Source organism: Ahaetulla prasina, chromosome 2, assembly GCF_028640845.1.
Source record: "Ahaetulla prasina isolate Xishuangbanna chromosome 2, ASM2864084v1, whole genome shotgun sequence".
Taxonomy (NCBI): domain Eukaryota; kingdom Metazoa; phylum Chordata; class Lepidosauria; order Squamata; family Colubridae; genus Ahaetulla; species Ahaetulla prasina.
Window position 1 is genome coordinate 302424991 of NC_080540.1, and position 19922 is coordinate 302444912.

The window sequence follows — 19922 nt, forward strand, 5'->3', positions numbered from 1 at the left end:
TGATACATAACATCAATCTCAAAAGTTAGGATAAACTACAGGTAGTCCTCACTTAATGACCGATGCTTAGCAACCATTCAAAATTGTGGCCGACACCCTAAAAGCTACTTATGAGCTGGTTCCAGAACTCCCGTGGCTCCACACAGATTTTGGTTGCTTGGCAACCCACTTTTACAAGCAAAGTTACTGCATTTTGAGGACACGTGACCACGATTTACAATGTTTTACAATGTTTCCTGGCTTTTGGGTTGGTTTCCAGCAAAAAAAACAAAAACAAAAACCCCATAGGAAGATATGGATTTACTTAATGATTGCTGTGTTCACTTAGTGACCATAGTATTCATTTAATGACCGCCACAAAAATGTTGCAAAATTGGGTCTGGTCACATGAGTGCCTTGACTTATGATCATCAGGACTTACAATGGAAATCCTGTGCTCCATTATAGTCATAAATTAAGCTTTATCTGTAGTAATAAGCAGAGCAGGGGAGTTAAAGAAAGAGACGGAGGGGCTAATTTTAGCTGGAAAAGACCAAGTTTTGAAAACAATGCATACAAAGCCAGAATGGAGAGGACAGCAACAGACGGCAAACGCCCCCTTCTGCAAAGAAGCTGAAGAAACAGGGGACCACCTGGCAAGCTGCTGACAGAAGATCGCCCAGACTGACTACAAGCAGCGGCTCGACAAAGTAGCAACAATGGCGCATTGGAAGATCTGCAAGAAATATCATTTGACTGCAGGCGAGAACTGGTGGGACCATTGAATAGAGAAAGCTGTAGAAAGTGAAGAAGTTAAATTGCCCTGGGACTTTAGAATTCAGACAGACAGACAGGTACCTACCACATAACACCCAAGACTTAACAACTGTCGGTAAGAAAGACGGAAAAGTCTGGATAGTGGCTGTGGCAGTACCTGGAAAGAGCAGAAGAGAAGAGAAAGAACTGGAGATGATCACAAAATACAAAGGGGACTTGAGGATAAAAACATATAAAGAATGATTGCTGGAACTGGATATGTCTAGTCTGATGAAAAGAAGGACTAGGGGAGACATGATAGCAGTCTTCCAATATCTAAGGGGCTACCACAAAGAAGAGGGAGTCAAGCTATTCTCCAAAGCACCTGAGGGTAGAACAAGAAGCAACGGGTGGAAACTAATCAAGGAGAGAAGCAACCTAGAACTGAGAAATTTCCTGACAGTCAGAACAATTAACCAGTGGAACAACTTGCCTCCAGCATTGTAAATGCTCCAGCCCTGGGTGTTTTTAAGAAGAGATTAGATAACCATTTGTCTGAAGTGGTGTAGGGTTTCCTGCCTAAGCAGGGGGCTGGGCTAGAAGACCTTCAAGGTCCCTTCCAATTCTGTTATTCAGTTAATAATAGCATCCTGAGAACCAGTCCAGCAACTTTGGCCTGCTTTTTCATCCTTGCTTGATCCAATTTTTTTTTTACAAGTGACTTCTTGCTCTTGCTTATCCAAAAGCGAGTAGGACAAAGCGGGAAGAAAAAAAAAAGAAAAGCCAGCTTTTGCTGCTGGGTAAAAAGTGTGTGTGTAAGAGAGAGAGAGTGAGTAAGACGGTTCCTATGCATGGCCAGCCTTTAAGCTTCTAGTCCATAGAGAGAGGCAACGAGGGCCTAATTTACAAGCTGATAATGAGGGACCGTGATTTATGCCGCAGGGCCTTCCGTCTGAGAGCAGGATGGAGAAATTGGCCTGCGAAGGCCACACATGTTTTATCACACCCTGTTTCAAAGTCATTATCCACCTTTGCTGGGCTCCTTTAAGGATCTCTTGAGAAGGGAGGTGTGATTCTTCCTGGCAGAGCTGTGAACCAAGAGATGCCGGAGAATAATAAGCACTTATTTTTTAAAAAAGGGGGTGTATGTATCTTTGACTTTTTTTCTGGGTCTCTGGAGTGGAGCAATGGATTTTGAAGAAGATTTTACTTTGGAATACCCGAAGTTCCTACTTCCAAAAAAGCAACTGGATTTTCTTGAAGCCCGAAGAAGCTTCTTGGGTCCTTGAGTGGCTCAGACTGCTAAGACAGTTTGTTATTAACACACAGCTGCTTGCAATTACTGCAGGTTCGAGTCCCACTAGGCCCAAGGTTGACTCAGCCTTCCATCCTTTATAAGGTAGGTAAAATGAGGACCCAGATTGTTGGGGGCAATAAGTTGACTTTGTATATAATATACAAATGGATGAAGACTATTGCTTGACACAGTGTAAGCCGCCCTGAGTCTTCGGAGAAGGGCGGGATATAAATGCAAATTAAAAAAAAAAAGAAGAAGAGAAACATCTTCAAAGAAAAAGGAAGACCATCCAGTTGCCTCTTGAAAAACCTTTGGAACAACCATGACTTGGATGACGGAGAATCTCCATAGACATTTCTTTGAAAACGTTTCGCTTCTCATCCAGGTTCTTCTTCAGTTCTTGAAGCTTCTTTTTTTTTTTATTGAAAGAGTTTTAAAAAACAAAAACATTTCCCCTTTCCTCCTCCCCAAAAACCCTCCCCGGCTTCCCGGGTCAATCACAAGGTATTGTTATACATATACCAAACATAGAATAAAATTTTCCCTTCCAATCCAATTAACCTCATCCAAAGCTTTTCATCTCCCAACCCCCTCCCCATTACATAAAATAACTTTCTAATTATTCAAAGGCAATCTGATATTTCTTAATCTGATATCTGTTTTGTAGATAATCAATCCATTTTTTCCATTCAATTAAGCTTCTTTAGTCCTTCTTCAGTTAAACTTCTCTGAGGAGAAGCAAAATGTTTTCAAAAGAAAAAAAAACAAGGAAGACCAGTTGCCTTTCTGAAAAAAATGATGGAGAATTTCCATAGACATTTCGTTTGGAAGAGTTTTGTTCATACTTAAGAGGGGTGGACTTCAACTCCCAGAATTCCCCAACTGGCCGTGGTTATTGCTCCTTACTTTTTCTGATGCTGGCTGAGGCCGCTTCAAGATATGTAAAATCTGAGGAAGGAAGGAAAATCAAGGGTTTTGTAAGAAGTAGGTTCATAGAAGCAGGAGAGTGAGAGATCATAGAATCCTAAGGCTGAAAGGGACCTTGGCGGTCTTCTAGTCCAATCCCATGGCCAATGCAAGAGACCTTATTCAATCCTGGACAAAGGGCTGTCCAAACCCTTTTTGAAATCTCCAGCGATGGAGCACCTACAACTTCTGGAGGTTAAGCTGTCCCACTGATTGATCACTCCCACCATCAGGAAATTCCTCCTTATTTCCAGGTTGGAGTTCCCTCTGACCCACTTCACCCCATTCCACTTTATTTTTTTTACATTATCTCCTATTCGTTTGACTTCATCTACTATTGAGTTGTTCTTCTTGCTGTCCGTGGTATTCTCAACCATTTCATAGAATCACAGAATCAGAAAATCAGAGCGTCAAGAGTTCCAACTGATGCCCTAATTAAATCATGAGCCTTGAGCCAAGCTTCAAAAGAAATCCAGTTATTTATTAGGAGCTTCATGTTGGCACGTTCCAAGTGAAGCTGACTCTGACCTCAGGTAATTTACGGCCCAGACTTGACCCTGTTTCCCCCCTCCCCCCAGGGTGTGTCATCAGTCACATTCACTAACGGAGCAATTTTGTGGGTTGTAGAGATCACTCCCCTCCAGCCACTGTGGGTAGCCCTGGGAGACAGCCTTGAGAGAGGTATGTCTGGAATGTACTTTTGTTTTCAGCTGCCATGCTGCTTCGCCATTTTCCCATCCCCCTCTTCCCTATGGCCAGGGATGCTTTGTGAGTTGACATTCAGAACCAGAGAATCAATGAATCAGACTCATGGAATCCTAGGGCTGGAAGGGACCTTGGAGGTCTTCTAGTCCCACCCCCTGCCCAAGGCAGGAGTCCTTATACCATCCTGGACAAGTGCTTTCCTGCAAGTATTGGAAGATGCTTTCATGTCCCCGCCTAAGCTTTCTTTTCATAATGCAGAGCACTACACTGGATTGGGCTGTAGATATTTTTAAGAAAGCAAATGAATATGTAAAGAATTGTGTCTCTCTGTGTGTGTGTGTGTGTGTGTGTAGTCTCGGAATTGGCATTGTCTGAATTTTTGATAGAACAAGGCCAAAATGCTGGCCATCCCTGCGTGAATGGAATCTGAACCCCAGGTTCGTAAGGCCGTTAAAAATCCAAACTTACCTTAAACAACGTCAGACAAGCTGGAATTGTCTACTGTGGCCTCTTTCCAGGCCTCGTAGGGCAGCCTGACAAAGGCCTTTGTGAACGGCCTTCAGAATGAAACGCTGTGAAACCAAATTGTGGAGATAAAACAATGATAGATGATTAAACGTCGCTCCCTCTTCTGTGAATCTCACAAAGGACGGGAACCACGGAAGGCGAACGTTTCCGACTTCAAAATGCAGCGGACAAGCTTGTTTATTCTGTGGCACCAGCTTGGAGAAGAAGACCTGGTGGGACCTTTTTAATTGAGAAGATTCACCCCGAGGGTCTCTGGAGACCCTTTCATTCCTGCCGAGAGGTCAGCCGGCTCGATCTCTCTCGCTGGGACGTCGCTCCGATGGGTTTCCTTCCTCTCGTTTTTGCTCCTGATTTCTTTTTAATGATATCAGGGGATGAAGAGGTTTCTTTGAAACTCCAGAAGCCAACAAATTGTTCCTAACCCTTTCCCTGACTTCATAAAAGGGCCAGCTGTAATATGGAGCTATTATGAGCTTGATGCGGAGAATGGCAGGCGGTGGGCCAGGCAGATTTCAATCACTCCGAGACAGTCAGGAAAAAATAGACAAGCAGCTGAATGGAAGATTTTAATACACCCCCCCACCACCACACACACACTTTTTCATTATGCGTTGTCTGTCTCTTATCTGTCTGTCTGTCGTCTGTCTCCAAAGCACCCGAAGGCAGGACAAGAAGCCATGGATGGAAACTAATCAAGCACAGAAGCAATATTAGAACTAAGGAGAAAATTCCTGACAGTTAGAACAATTAATAAGTGGAACAACTTGCCACCAGAAGTTGTGAATGTTCCAACACTGGAAATTTTTAGAAACTGTTGGATAACCATTTGTCTAAAGTGGTGTAGGGTTTCCTGCCTGGGCAGGGGGTTGGACTAGAAGGCCTCCAAGGTCCCTTCCAACTCTGTTATTCTATTCTATTCTATTCTATTCTATTCTATTCTATTCTATTCTATTCTATTCTATTCTATTCTATTCTATTCTATTCTATTCTATTCTATTCTTCCTTCCTTCCTTCCGTTCTATCATCTATCCATCAATCCATCAATTTATCATGTATCCATTATGTCTTTCCATCTGTCTGTCTGTTTGTCTGTTTCTCTCTCTCTCTCTCTCTCTCTCTACATATATATATATGTATATATATATATGTAGGTCTTTGGTTGTTTGGGTTTTCTCCCATGTAAAATTGGAAATGTCTTGGCAATGTTTCGACGAAGTCTCATTCGTCATCTTCAGGCTTCAGCTTCGTGCTTCTGGGAGCAATGTGTGATCGCAGCTGTTTCTTCCTTTTAACTGCTAGTGGGGGTTTGAACTGATTGGGTGGGAGCTTGGCTGTGCTCTGATTGGATGGAGGTTTTTTTGTGCTCTGATTGGCTGGGGGTGTGTCCTGTTTGGGTGGGGGCTTGGTTGTGCTCAATTTAGTCTGTGTTGCAGGGGGATTTGAGCTGGTGAGCTGCATAGCTGTTGTTTGGCTTTGTGGTGGTGCTACATCTTCATAGTGGGTGTCAGTCTGCTGCATGTATGGATTGGAGGGGTTTGAAATGGCTAATGTTGCAGCTGCGGTCTGGCTTCTGGTCCTTGGTCGTGCTTCATGATCAGTGTGGGTTTGGGTCTGCTTTCTGGGTGGATGTGCGGTGGTGACATCCTGTGTGGACCTCGTGAGTGTGGGTCTGGTGTCATTCCTCGTGTTAGGACTCGTTTGTCAATAAGGGCGGGTTTCCAAATGGCTGGTAGGCGGGAGGTATCATCTCGTTTGTTCATGCTGTGTGGGCGTTTTTCTATCTCAATGGCTTCTCTGATTATTCTGTTGTTAAAGTGTTCAGTTTTGGCGATAGTTCTGGTCTTTTTAAAGTCAATATCATGTCCTGTGACTTTAAAGTGTTGGACCAGGGAAGAAGTTGGTTCCTCTTTTTTGACTGAGTTCTTGTGTTCTTCAATGCGTGCACTTATTCTTCTGTTGGTTTGTCCGATGTATGTGGTGGGGCAGGCGGTGCATGGGATTTCATATACTCCTTGATTTTCTAACTCAATTTTGTCTTTGGGGTTTCTTAGGATGGTGGATATTTTTCGGTTTGTGCAGAATGCTGTCTTGATGTTGTGTTTGTGTCTGCAAACGCGGGAGAAAAGAGAGAGAGAGAGAGAGAGAGAGAGAGAGAGAGAGAGAAGGGACCCTACTTGATAAAAAACATCCACAAAAGAGACCTAAAACAAAATGGACCAATAATGTCAGCAAGGAAGAAGAACGCTCAGGGCCGTATTGGTTGGAAATAAGCAGAAGAGGCCTTCATCCTCCAATGTATGGACAATGGCTAAAATGATGATATACACATAATGTATCTATGATCTCTCAATTTAAATTAAATACCCAAACCACAAAGTGAGAGGGGGGGAGAGGGAGAGACAAAAAGAGAGAGGGAGAGAGAGTGGGGAGGGAGGGAGAGAAAGAGAGTGAGAAAGAGAGAGAGGGAAGGAGGAGGGAGGGAGGGAGAGAGAGAGAGAGAGACATATAGCAACCACACTTCATCCACAATAAGGAACCCTCTTAAGTGTCCTCCGTTCTCTGAAACCCCCCAACCTGGGAACCACACAAAGCAGTTTTGCAAATGAGAAAATCCGCCTGGGGGTGACAGAATCAAACCCGGTTCTTGTCCCCATTGGGTCGCCAAGGGGTGGGGCAGCCTCTTCTTTCAATCTGCCCCACTAAAGTAGCCCCCCATCCAAGCCATGCGCCCTCTTGCCGGAGGCGTACGCTGAAGCATTAAACCTCTACCTCAACCCGAGGTTTTCTCTCTCTCCGTGGATGCCTCCCCCCCACCCCCTGGCCTATTCTCTCTCTGCTCCAACACAATCAGATTAGGAATTAATTATAAATGTGAATAAGAATGGAAAATAATCTTTTGTTTCATTTCTTTTTCTTTTTTCCTTAAGTGTATCAGCCAGACAAACATTAAAAGCAAATTATACTCATCATCCGAGAGGAAGGCTGGGCCAGGAGGGGAGGGGAGGAGAAAGGAAGGGTGTGCAAAGGCATAATTGAAAATGGAAGGGATCAGCCAGGGCTCGTAACAACCTCAGTGTGTGAAATGACAGCATTGCACAATCAGTGTTTTGGGAGCTGGTGGCAGCGAGAGGGATTGGATTCACTCACCGTTGAATACCTGCCTTTGTCTGAGTTGAATTGAAGACGGAGCCAAGAAAACTGAGAGCAAAATTCAAACATCGCTCCAACCTGTTCATTAAGCACAAAGAGGGTGATCGGCAGAAACAACCTCAAGACTAACTTTGCCCTCGGTTTGAATCAAAATTTGTGCAGGTGCCCTGATTTGTCTATGGAGATTCTCTCTCACCCAGGTCTTGGTTGTCCCAAAAGTGCTTCCCCCCCCCTGCTTCTCATCCAAGAAGCTTCTTCAGCTCTGACTGGATGGTGGCGAATGGAAGGATTTATACTTCTTGCGGACAGCTGGTCATTTGCATCCTTTTTAGAAAGTCATTGAGGCCCCTTGGAGGTTTGTCTGTGTCCTCAGGGTCACCTGAGTAGTGCTAATGGTACCTGTAATCTGCAATTGTTTCCTCTGGGAAGCCATTCCTACTCCCACCCCATTCCAAGGGTGTTCATCCCAAATTGGATAGCTAAACGTCTGCAGGGATTTTCAGTCATCCAGGTCATGGTTGTCCCAAAGGTTCTTTTTAGGAGGCAACTGGACTTTCTTGGTTTTTCTTTGAAGACCTTTCACTTTTCATCCAAGAAGGTGCCTGGAAGCCGTACGGGTCTGGTTGGGGAAAAAGAGACTCAAGCTCAATCCCTCCAAGACGGAGTGGCTGTGGATGCCGGCACCCCAGTACAGTCAGCTGCAACCGCGGCTGGCTGTTGGGGGCGAGTTATTGGCCCCAAGGGAAGGGGTACGCAACTTGGGTGTCATCCTGGATGGACGGCTGTCCTTTGATGAACACCTGGCGGCTGTCTCCAGGAGGGCCTTCTACCAAGTACGCTTGGTTCGCCAGTTGTGTCCCTTCCTTGACCGGGATGCCTTATGCACGGTCACTCACGCTCTGGTCACTTCTCGTTTGGACTATTGCAATGCTCTCTACATGGGGCTGCCCTTGAGGTGCACCCGGAGGCTGCAGTTAGTCCAGAATGCGGCTGCATGAGTAGTAACGGGAGCTACTCGTTGCTCCCACGTAATACCACTGCTACGCAGTCTGCACTGGCTTCCTGTAGTCTTTCGGGTGCGCTTCAAGATTTTGGTTACCACCTTTAAAGCGTTCCATGGCTTGGGCCCTGGGTACTTACGGGACTGCCTGCTGTTACCTTATGCCTCCCACCAACCCGTATGCTCACACAGAGAGGGTCTTCTCAGGGTGCCGTCCGCCAAACAATGTCGGCTGGCGGCCCTGAGGGGCAGGGCCTTCTCTGTTGGAGCTCCTACGCTCTGGAACGAACTTCCCCCTGGCCTACGCCAAGTGCCTGATCTTCGGACCTTTTGCCGTTAGCTAAAAACATACTTATTTATTCAAGCGGGACTGGCTTAATAGTTTTATTAAATTTTAATTGGGGTTTTATTGTTTTAGGGTTTTTAAATTTTTAAATTTTTAATGTCGGCCTTTTGTAATATGCTCTGTTTTAAATTTTTGTTTTTAATTGTATATATATTGGGTTTTTATCTTTTTGGCTGTACACCGCCCTGAGTCCTTCGGGAGAAGGGCGGTATAAAAATCTAATAAATAAAAAATAAATAATAAAAATAAGCTTCTTCAGCTCCGACTGGATGGTGGGGAATGTAGGGATTTATATTCCTTGCAGACAGCTGGTCATTTGCATTCTTTTAAGATAGTCATGAGGCCACTTGGAGGTTTGTCTGTGTCCTCAGGGTCACCTGAGTGGTGCAAATGGGAGTGGAGCTTTCTTGGAACTGTTGAAAGATCGGTGTAGTAGACTGGAGACAGGTGAGGACGCATCCCTCCCCTTCTGTTGAGAAAGGGCTGTTCAATCTGGACACAGATGGCTTCTTTGACCCCTCTTTCAAACCAGAGGTCCTCTCGGTCCAAAATCTGAACTTTGCTGTCTTCAAAAGAGTGGCCGGTGTCTTTCAAATGAGGTCGGACTGCTGAATCTAGTCCTGGTGGGTTTGTTCTCCTATGTTGTGCCAGGCATTTATGAAGTGGCTGTTTTGTTTCCCCAATGTACAAATCAGCACACGGCTCACTGCATCGTACTTGCTCAGTTTGTGTCTGGGTGCACAAACATGGAGGGGACAAGCTTCTGCCTTAGTGTATTCTTGGCTTTGAAGTGTGCACCTATGTCGTGCTGGCCGAAGATCCTTGCAGCTGTCTGCAAGGAGTATAAATCCTTCCATTCCCCACCATCCAGTCGGAGCTGAAGAATCTTCTTAGATGAGAAGCAAAACGTCTTCAAAGGAAAACCAGAAAGTTCAGCTGTCTCTTGGGTGAGGGGAAGCACCTTTGGGAGAGGTCTCCTGATAATTCCAGATTGCAGACACGGTCGACTGGCCAGGGATCCAAATCCAGAATGAAGCACTTTGAATCCGCTGCCCGGATGGATGAACCTTATCAGTTCTGCTCTAGTTTTCATGCATCGCTTTAAGATCTCGGAGTTCTTTCCATCCCATTGATCACAAAACCTGTGAACTTCAATAAAGGGGCCTCTGACAATGGAATGAATGTACAGCTTTACTCTGACTGTCAAAAGCTCTTCATCTCAACTCACCCTGGGATGTGTTTCTCCATCAGATCAGTGGTCCGTCTCTGCACAGACAGACGTCTTGAGGAAGAGAGAAGAGAAAAAAGCTTTCGGGCGGGGGGCGGATAGAGACGTTACCATTTCTGCCCAATTGCTCATGGCAACTCTGGGCAGCTTGCAGAAATAAATCCCCAATAGAAAACCTAATATAGAATAAGAGTTGGAAGGAACACTGGGGATCTTCTAGTCCAACCCCCCTTTCCAAGCAGGAGACCCTTCACCATTTCTGACAGATGGGTGTCCAGTCTCCCCTTGAAAGCCTCCAGGGATGAAGCTCCCACAACTTCCAAAGGCAACTTCTGTTCCATGGGCTGACTGTTCTCCCTGTCAGAAAATTTCTCCTTATTTCCAGGTTGAGTCTCTCCTGGTTCAGTTTCCATCCATTGATCTTTGTCGGGCCTTCAGTTGCTTTGAAGAATAGCTTGACCCCCTTTCTCCTCTCTGTGGCAGCCCCTCAAATATTGGACCACTGCAATCATGTCTCCCCTGGTCCTTCTCTTCACTAGACTAGCCAGACCTCGTTCTTGCAACCGTTCATTGTATGCTTTAGATTCCGGGCCCCTCATCATCCTGGTTGCTCTTCTCTGCACTCTTTCTAGAGTCTCAACATCTTTTTTTATAGTGTGGTGACCAAAACTGGATGCAGTCCTCTAGGTGTGGTCTTACTAAGGCTTTATAGAGTGGTATTACTACCTACCTTGCAGGACACTGAATTTTGCTCTTACTTCTTTCTCTCGGCCACCCCCCCATAAGAGCTGTGCTTCTCTCAATCCTTTATTGAAGTTCCAGATCATGCCATTCTGGAGATGTTTCTTGAACTTCAATATATGCTTTTTCTGTCTTGATACGCAGAATTTTCTAAACTCTAACTGGCTGTTTGTTTCTATGCAAGACAGCCACTTAGCTCATCATGCTGTTCAGCTTGCAAAATTACAGAAAAATCTATTAGAAAAATATCATAAATCAAGAAGTACAAAAGGTAACCGCTGAAAGACTAAATGAACTTTAAAATGTTAAACCATTAGGAAGTCTGGCTGAAGTAATAGATTTTAGTCAAGCTGTTTGCTTGACTATCCAAGTCTGTCAACCAGGGATAACCAGACATGGCCCTCTAACAGTTCCCCTTTTTCAAAAGGCCATGTAAAAGAGCTCCCCCACCCCAATTCCCAAAGCGGTGGCTCAGTGGCTAAGACGCTGAGCTTGTCGATCAGAAAGGTCGGCAGATCGGCGGTTCGAATCCCTAGTATAGGTCTCCTGCGTGAGCAGGGGGTTGGACTAGATGACCTCCAAGGTCCCTTCCAACACTGTTACTGTTACTGACCTGACTCTATAAAATAGATGTTGAGACTTTGGAAAGAGTACAGAGAAGAGCAACTAAGAGGATTAGGGGACTGGAGGCTAACACCTATAAAGAACGGTTGTAGGAATTAGGTTGTTTGTTTTTGTAGAATAGAATAGAATAGAATTTTTTATTGGCCAAGTGTGATTGGACACACAAGGAATTTGTCTTGGTGCATATGCTCTAAAAGAAAAGATACATTCATCAAGGTACAACATTTACAACACAATTGATGGTCAATATATCAATATAAATCATAAGGATTGCCAGCAACAAGTTATAGTCATACAGTCATAAGTGGAAAGAGATGGGTGATGGGAAATATGAGAAGATTAATAGTAGTGCAGATTCAGTAAATAGTTTGACAGTATTGATGGAATTATTTGTTTAGCAGAGTGATGGCCTTCGGGGAAAAACTGTTCTTGTGTCTAGTTGTTCTGGTGTGCAGTGCTCTATAGCGTCGTTTTGAGGGTAGGAGTTGAAACAGTTTATGTCCAGGATGCGAGGGGTCTGTAAATATTTTCACGGCCCTCTTCTTGATTCGTGCAGTATACAGGTCCTCAATGGAAGGCAGGTTGATAGCAATTATTTTTTCTGCAGTTCTAATTATCCTCTGAAGTCTGTGTCTTTCTTGTTGGGTTGCAGAACCGAACCAGGCAGTTATAGAGGTGCAAATGACAGACTCAATAATTCCTCTGTAGAACTGAATCAGGAGCTCCTTGGGCAGTTTGAGCTTACTGAGTTGGGTTAGTTGTTATTTGCGAAGTTGCGTCCAACCCATTGCGACCCCATGGACAATGTTCCTACAGGCCTTCCTGTCCTCTACCATCCTCTGGAGTCCATTTAAGCTCATGCCTAATAATAGCAGTATTCCAGTATTTGAGTGGGGGGGGGTCAACCCTTTCTCCAAAGCGCCTGAAGGCAAAACAAGAAACAATGGATGGGAACTAACCAAGGAGAAATTTCCTGACAGTGAGAACAATTAATCAGTGGAACAACTTGCCTCCAGAAGTTGTAAATGCTCCAACACAGGAAGTTTTTAAGAAGAGATTTGTCTGAAATGGTAGAGGGTCTCCTGGTTGAACAGGGGGTTGGTCTAGAAGACCTCCAAGGTCCCTTTCAACTCTGCTTTTTTCTCTTCTCTTCTCTTCTCTTCTCTTCTCTTCTCTTCTCTTCTCTTCTCTTCTCTTCTCTTCCCTTCCCTTCCCTTCTCTTCTGTTCCCTTCCCTTCCCTTCCCTTCCCTTCCCTTCCCTTCCCTTCCCTTCCCTTCCCTTCCCTTCTCTTCTCTTCTCTTCTCTTCTCTTCTCTTCTCTTCTCTTCTCTTCTCTTCTCTTCTATTGAGAGAACCAACCTAGAGCTAAGGAGGAATTCCCTGACAGTGAGAACAATTAACCAGTGGAACGACTTGCCTCCAGAAGTTGTGAATTTTCCAACACTGGATGTTTTTAAGAAGAGATGGGACAGCCATTTGTCTGAAATGGGATAGGTTACTGCTTGAGCAGGGGGTTGGACTAGAGGACCTCCAAGGTCCCTTCCAACTCTGTTATATTTTAACTACCTATAGGATACAGGTAGAAACTCGCTGGTTGATTCTTGCATGGAAAAATTTCCATGCAGGATTTTCAATCCGTAACAAATGCAGGGCTTGCGTCCTTTCTCTTTTCTCCGATCAAAGGAGCCATGGAGGCATCCTCATCATTTCTTTCCACCGTCCCGGTGAGAGATTGTCTCTCCTTCTGAAAGGCGTCTAGGCAGCCCAAACTGGCAGGTGCTGAGCAGATGGAGCGTTAAAAAACCAGCCCAACTAAGTCAAGCTGGCATAAAATCCATGCGGGACATTGAACTGCAATGATTCTGACAAGAAAGCCGGCCGATAAATATTATGAAATGAAAACAGCCCGGCAGGAATGTGCGATCGATCCCAGGGGGCAGGAGTTTAAGCGCACATGAGATGAGCGACAGGATTGCGGAGCAGCCTCAATTGTGGGGTTTGTTTGGGGGTTTTTTGGGGCATGTGCCTAATGTGAGGGGTCTGCTTAAAAGGCAGCTGCGAGGGTGTGATTGAAGGTGTGTGTGTGTGTGTGTGTGTGTGAGAGAGAGAGAGAGAAGGATTATATATACACAAATCTATTATCTATCTGTCATATCTATCTATCTATCATCTATCTATCTATCTATCTACTCTGTGTGTGTGTGTGTATTCTTTTTACAATCCTTTAATCCTTTTATTTGGGGTGGAGTTGTGGCAAGTGAGTAAAGCGGAGTGTTTACTGGCCAGATGCCCTTCCTGACGCCTACATGGAGTTCGCAGCAAATATTTTCTCCTTGTGCCCTTGCCTAGGATTGAACCCTCAACCTTCCAAGAAGGAGGCGAGTGTCTTCACCTCTAGGCCACCACACCATTCCTATCTCATTAATACTAGACCAATAACCAAGCAGTAAACAATACCCTAATCAAGGAACTACCAACCCAGACAAATAATGTAACAATAAACCACAGCCTAATCAAAGTTCTGCCAAGATCAGTCTTACCAACACTGACAAGGCAAGCCACTGCATATAATCAGAAAGCCAATCCAACTCCCTTCTAGCATCGATGATGTTGCCTCTTCCTCCTCCTCTCCCTCACAGCACTGATGATGCTACCTAGGTGGGCAATGAAATTCTTCCTCTTCTTCTTCCTCTTCCTCCTCCTCCTCTCCTCCACTTCTCCATCTTCTCCTCCTCCTTTTCCTCCTCCTCTTCTCCTCCTCCTCCTCCCCTCCTCATCTCCTCCCATCTAACACTGATAATGTTACATAGTTGGGTCATGAAATATTTGGAAGGAAGTACCAAGGACCCCATATAATCATATGAGCTTCTTCAGGGATGTTCAGGACAGAAAGGAAAGAATGGTAACTTTAGCAGATAAAGAGTGTGATAAACACAATTCATGCGATACTACGGAAGGTTGAAAGGGCAAATTTGAAGTCTGAGATTGACAGAAACATTGTTCAGTGGATCCCTCTTTCCAGTGGTGAAATCCAATTTTTTTTAATACCGGTTCTGTGGGCGTGGCTTGGTGGGCGTGGCAGAGGAAGGATACTGCAAAATATCCATTCCCTCCCCACTCTGGGGCCAGCCAGAGGTGGTATTTGCGACTTCTCCAAACTACTCAAAATTTCCACTACCGGTTCGCCAGAACCTGTGAGAACCTGCTGGATTTCACCCCTGCCTCTTTTCTTCAAATGAGCTTAGATTTCTGGACCAGATGATTTGCATAAATCACGAACATCTTATTTTTAAATATCTTGGAAAACAGGGAAGCATTTGGATGGACAATAGCAAACGTCCCCATCTTCAGATAAAAAGGAAAAGAAGATCTGGACCAGTCGGAGTGACATCAACATCAGAGAAGATTCAGGAGCAAATCATGCAGCGATCATTTATCAGAAGTCCGCTTGGATTTGTCAAGAAGAAATCTTGACAAAGTAGCCTTATTTCATCTGGGGCCAGGGAGCGTTCCGAATAGGTTGACAGAATGCCCTGGGTATAATATGTGTATCATTATTTTAGGCGGCATCCATCAAAGTCTGCTGCCAAGTCCCAGGGAGTAATCTGTCTACTTGATTCTGCTCTGGACACGTCCCACCTTCAGTACCACAGCCCGTTGCTTTGATAATTGGAGAAGGATGTAGAGATTCCGAGAAGGGCAGGGAGGGGGACCAGGGTCTTTAAGAACATCTGAAGTGAAAAATTGAGCATGTCTAGCCTTGAGGGAAGAAACCCAACTTGATGAACTAAAAAGAAGAGAAGGACTAGCGGGTGACACGATAGCATCTTTCAATATCTCAGGGGCTGCCATAAAGAAGAGGGGGGTCCGCCTATTCTCCAAAGCACCAGAAGGCAGGAGAAGAAGAAACTCAACAAGGAGAGAAGCAACCTGGAATTAAGGAGAAACTTCTTGACATTGAGAGCAATCGATCTGTGGAACAACTTTCCTCCAGGAGTTGTGGGTGCTCCGACACTGGAAGTTTTTAAGAAGAGATTGAACAGCCACTTGTCTGAAATGGTATTAGGTCTCCTGGTTGAGGAGGGGGTTGGACTAGAAGACCTCCAAGATCCCTTCCAGCCCTGGGATTCTAAGACCCCTCTCCTACTTCTATGAGCTCTGTCCCTAGACTCTGCCAGATTTCCCCTGATTTGCCTCTTAGGAAGGGAATAGGACAATTTACCACAGTTAACTCGCTGTGGGACAATTTAACAATTCTACTTAATTGTTCTTCTGCCAACCTAGCAGTTTGAAAGCATGTAAAACATGCAAGTAGAAAAATAGGGACCACCTTTGGTGGGAAGGTAACAGCATTCTGTGCGCCTTTGGCGTTGAGTCATGCCGGCTACATGACCACGGAGATGTCTTCGGACAGCGCTGGCTCTTCGGCTTTGAAACGGAGATGAGAACTGTCCCCTAGAGTCGAGAACAACTAGCACATATGTGCTAGGGGAACCTTTACTTTTAGTTAATTATTTAAAACAAATAAAAATAATAATTGTTGCATCATTCACATTTCATTCTGTCCCTCCTTTTGCATCCTTTGTTTAATTATTCTATTCCACCATTTCTTTGATAATGGTGTAACTCTTGTCCCATAGCAAGTTGGATGTGGTGAGCTGGGTTTGGCAAGTTGTCTGTGGTGAATTAGCCATGATGAATTGGCCATGATGAGTTGGCCATGGTGAGTTGTCTGTGGTGAGTTGTCTGTGGTGAATTAGCCATGATGAGATGGCCATGGTGAGTTGTCTGTGGTGAGTTGTCTGTGGTGAATTGGCCATGATGAGATGGCCATGGTGAGTTGGCCATGATGAGTTGGCCATGATGAGTTGTCTGTGGTGAGTTGTCTGTGGTGAATTGTCTGTGGTGAGTTGGCCATGGTAAACTGGCCATGGTAAGTTGTCTGTGGTGAGTTGTCTGGGGTGAATTGGCCATGATGAGTTGGCCATGGTGAGTTGTCTGTGGTGAGTTGTCTGGGGTGAATTAGCCATGATGAATTGGCCATGGTGAATTGGGCACAGGGAATTGTCATAGGCCTCCCCAGGAACTCTCTCAGATTTTACCTACCTTGGAGCTGCCCTTCAGAGATGGTGAGCTCATTTTCTATTTCCAGGCACCCAAAAGCTTCAAAACCTATTGCCTTCCCTGGATCCCTTGCTCATTGGCTCTCCCGAACAGGAATCCAGTTTGAAAAGAAAGAATGGCTGCTGTCTACTCAACCTTATTTCTTTCACAACAACAACAACAAAAACAACAACCCTGATTGCAATTTATCAAACTACTTTGGAGCTGAAATTCCTCTGGCAAAGAAGAGACGCATCTCCAGACGTCAGATGCAAAACAGCAACAAAATCCACCGTGCAACTTTCGGCTCCATGGCAGGTTGTCGGTCCAGGCTCAAGGCAGCTCCAGGGGCCACTTCAAAGGTCACATCTGCCCAGCTGTGACATGCATTTCCCCGGGAAGTCCATCAGGCAGCTGCTGGCTAAACCTGCCTGGGACCTTCGAATGTGTGACAGCTCAAATAAAAGGCAGCTTTGGAAAGGGATTTGGAGACCCAACCAGGGACGAAGTGGCCAGAAGTGACGGTGGCGAATGGATGGATGTTATTTATACAGCTGAGATCAGAGAGACGGTGGCAGGAAAGGGCAAAGCTGCAGCTTGGATCCAGAGCTTGGAAGGAAGTTCGAATTCCGTGAGAATCAGCAACCGCTTTGGGCAAATAAATAAATAAATAATAAAAATTCTTTGCTGCTTTGGAGGCCAAGATAGCAGCTTTACAAAGATTAGCCACGATGGTTAGAAGAGAATGATGGGATGCAACTGGTTTGTTTAAAGGACTGTCTGTCTATGGGGTCCTTGGTGCTCTCTTGCAGATGTTTCATGAACCAACTAGTGCCTAGAAGGAAGGCAGGAGGGTTGTGGAGGTGGGGGAGGAGGAGGAGGAGGAGGACTGTGCAGGCCTTGGTGCTCAGCTTGGATGTTTTCTAGCAGACATCTCATGACCCAACTAGCTAACATCATCAGTGCCTAGAAGGAAGGGTTTTTTTGGAGAGGGATGGGGGGAGGAGGAGGAGGAGGAGGAGGACTGTGCAGGCCTTGGTGCTCAGCTTGGATGTTTTCTAGCAGACATCTCATGACCCAACTAGCTAACATCATCAATGCTAGAAGGGAATGGGCATTGGTCTCTGTTTATCTATTTGTAGCTTGCCCTGTCAGTATTGGTAGGAGAGTTCTTGATGGTTCCTTGATTAGGCTGTTATTTATCAATAACACGTTTATTTGAGTTGGTAGCTCATTGATTATGGAAACAATATATAAACCAAGAGTAAAACCCTCCTCCCTTCTAGCACTGATGATGTTACCTAGCTGGGTAATGAGACGTCTGCAAGAAAACAACCAAACTCAGAAAGCACCAAAGACCATACAGTCCTCCCCCTCCTCCTGTCCCTCCCCTTTCCCACACCACCTTCTCTTCTAACACTGATGGTGTTCTCTAGTTTGGTCATGAAATGTCTCCAAAAATCCAAGCTCAGACCCTTCCATTCAACCCTGAGGTACAAATATTTTCTTTTGTCAGGACTCCCTCTCTGCTTACACCGTTGCTCTTACCTCAGGGAAATCTTGCTCTCCGGATCCCCAGAGAAGGGACTGGACTGCCTGCTCTGAAATACTTTTTTCTGATACTTAAGGAAGCCAATTATCTTAGCTCAAGGCTAAACTCTTCAGGGGGTGCAAATCAGCCACGGTCTGATTTGAACTGGTGAGCAAAGACGGAAAGTGGAATGATTCAGTTGGATTCAGGCAGCTCAGGAGGCAAGGTTCAGTTTGATAAAATCGTGGATAATGACGGTACCTTTAAATTGATGATCTTGCTTAGCTTCCACACATGGATAACATTTGCTAGGTGTTTTGACCTGCCGAATTTACGGAATTACCCTGGAGCTCTGGTAGTGGGGGAGCAAACTTTCATTTGGCCTTATCTGGGAGCTGGTTGCTGGAGAGGATATATCAACCATCAGATAAACCAATAACAAGATAAGCAGGGATTAACACCAGACAAACAAGGAGAAAGCAACAGCCTCATCCAGGAACTATCAGAGAGAATTCCACACTTCTACCAACACTGGCAGGGCAAGTTATTGTATTTAAATAGGGAGCAAAGCCCCCCCTGACAAGCACTGATGAGGTTACCTACCCGTGTTTCCCCAAAAATAAGACCATGGCCTTATATTTTTTTGAACCCTGAAATAAGCGCTTGGCCTTATTGCCATGCGCTCAAAAGCCCGATTGGGCTTATTATCAGGGGAGGTCTTATTTTGGGGGAAACAGGGTAGTTTGGGTCATGAAACATCTGCAAGAAAACAATCAAGCTCAGAAAGCACTAAGCACCCCACAGTTCAACCCTGAGCTACAAATATTCTCTTTTATGGAAGAAGAAATTACATAGAGATTACTGCAATGCTCTCTACATGGGGCTCCCCTTGAAGGGCATCCGGAGGCTACAGTTAGTCCAGAATGTGGCTGCGCGGGTGATAGATGGAGCCCCCCGTGGCTCCCGCATAACACCCATCCTGCGCAGACTGCACTGGCTACCTGTGGCCTTCCGGGTGCGCTTCAAGGTTTTGGTGACCACCTTTAAAGCACTCCATGGCATAGGGCCGGGTTATTTACGGGACCGCCTACTGCTACCGAATACCTCTCACCGACCTGTGCGCTCTCATAGAGAGGGACTCCTCAGGGTGCCGTCAGCGAGGCAATGTCGTCTGGCGACGCCCAGGGGAAAGGCCTTCTCTGTGGGGGCTCCCACCCTCTGGAACGAACTACCCCCCGGACTTCGTCAGCTTCCGGACCTTCGGACCTTCCGCCGCGAGCTTAAAACATACTTATTTAATTGCGCAGGACTGAGTTAGATTTTAAATTTATGGGTTTTAAATTGGGTTTTATTTCTATATTTTTAATTATTGGGCTTTTAGAATAAGTTTTTTAATTGCTTTTATATTGTATTTATGTGTTTTTAAGTGCCTGTAAACCGCCCTGAGTCCTTCGGGAGATAGGGCGGTATATAAATATGATCAAATAAATAAATAAATAAATAAAAGAAATGCCCAGGACAGGGGCCTGAATCAAGGGGGAATCAGATCTCTGATCTTGTCTGGAGATTTTGAGATCGGTTAAATTTCCCTAGACCACTGAAAATGCTCTCTAGAAGGGGTATTATTCTTCCATCAGTCCTGCGAAGGAAGGAGGGAGGGAAGGAGAGAGGGAAGGGAAGGAAAGGAAAGGAAAGGAAAGGAAAGGAAAGAGGGAGGGAGGAAGGGAGGAAGGAAGGGAGGGAGGGAGGATGGAAGGAGGAAGGAGGAAGGAAGGAAAGGAAAGGAAAGGAAAGGAAAGGAAAGGAAAGGAAAGGAAAGGAAAGAGGAGGAGGGGAGGAAGGGAGGAAGGGAGGAAGGAAAGGGAGGGTGACATGATAGCATCTTCCAATATTTGAGGGGCTATCATAGAGAAGATGAGCTCAAGCTATTCTCTAAAGCACCAGAAGGCAAGACAAGATATAATGGTG

At 45.2% G+C, this 19922-nt stretch overlaps 1 protein-coding gene across 1 annotated transcript in view; it reads left to right on the forward strand.

Moving 5' to 3' along the window:
- LOC131190757 (basic proline-rich protein-like) overlaps window positions 1–19922 on the forward strand; it is a gene marked incomplete at its 5' end in the record, with an annotated part of 496338 nt that overhangs the window by 222815 nt on the left and 253601 nt on the right. The window lies entirely within an intron of this gene.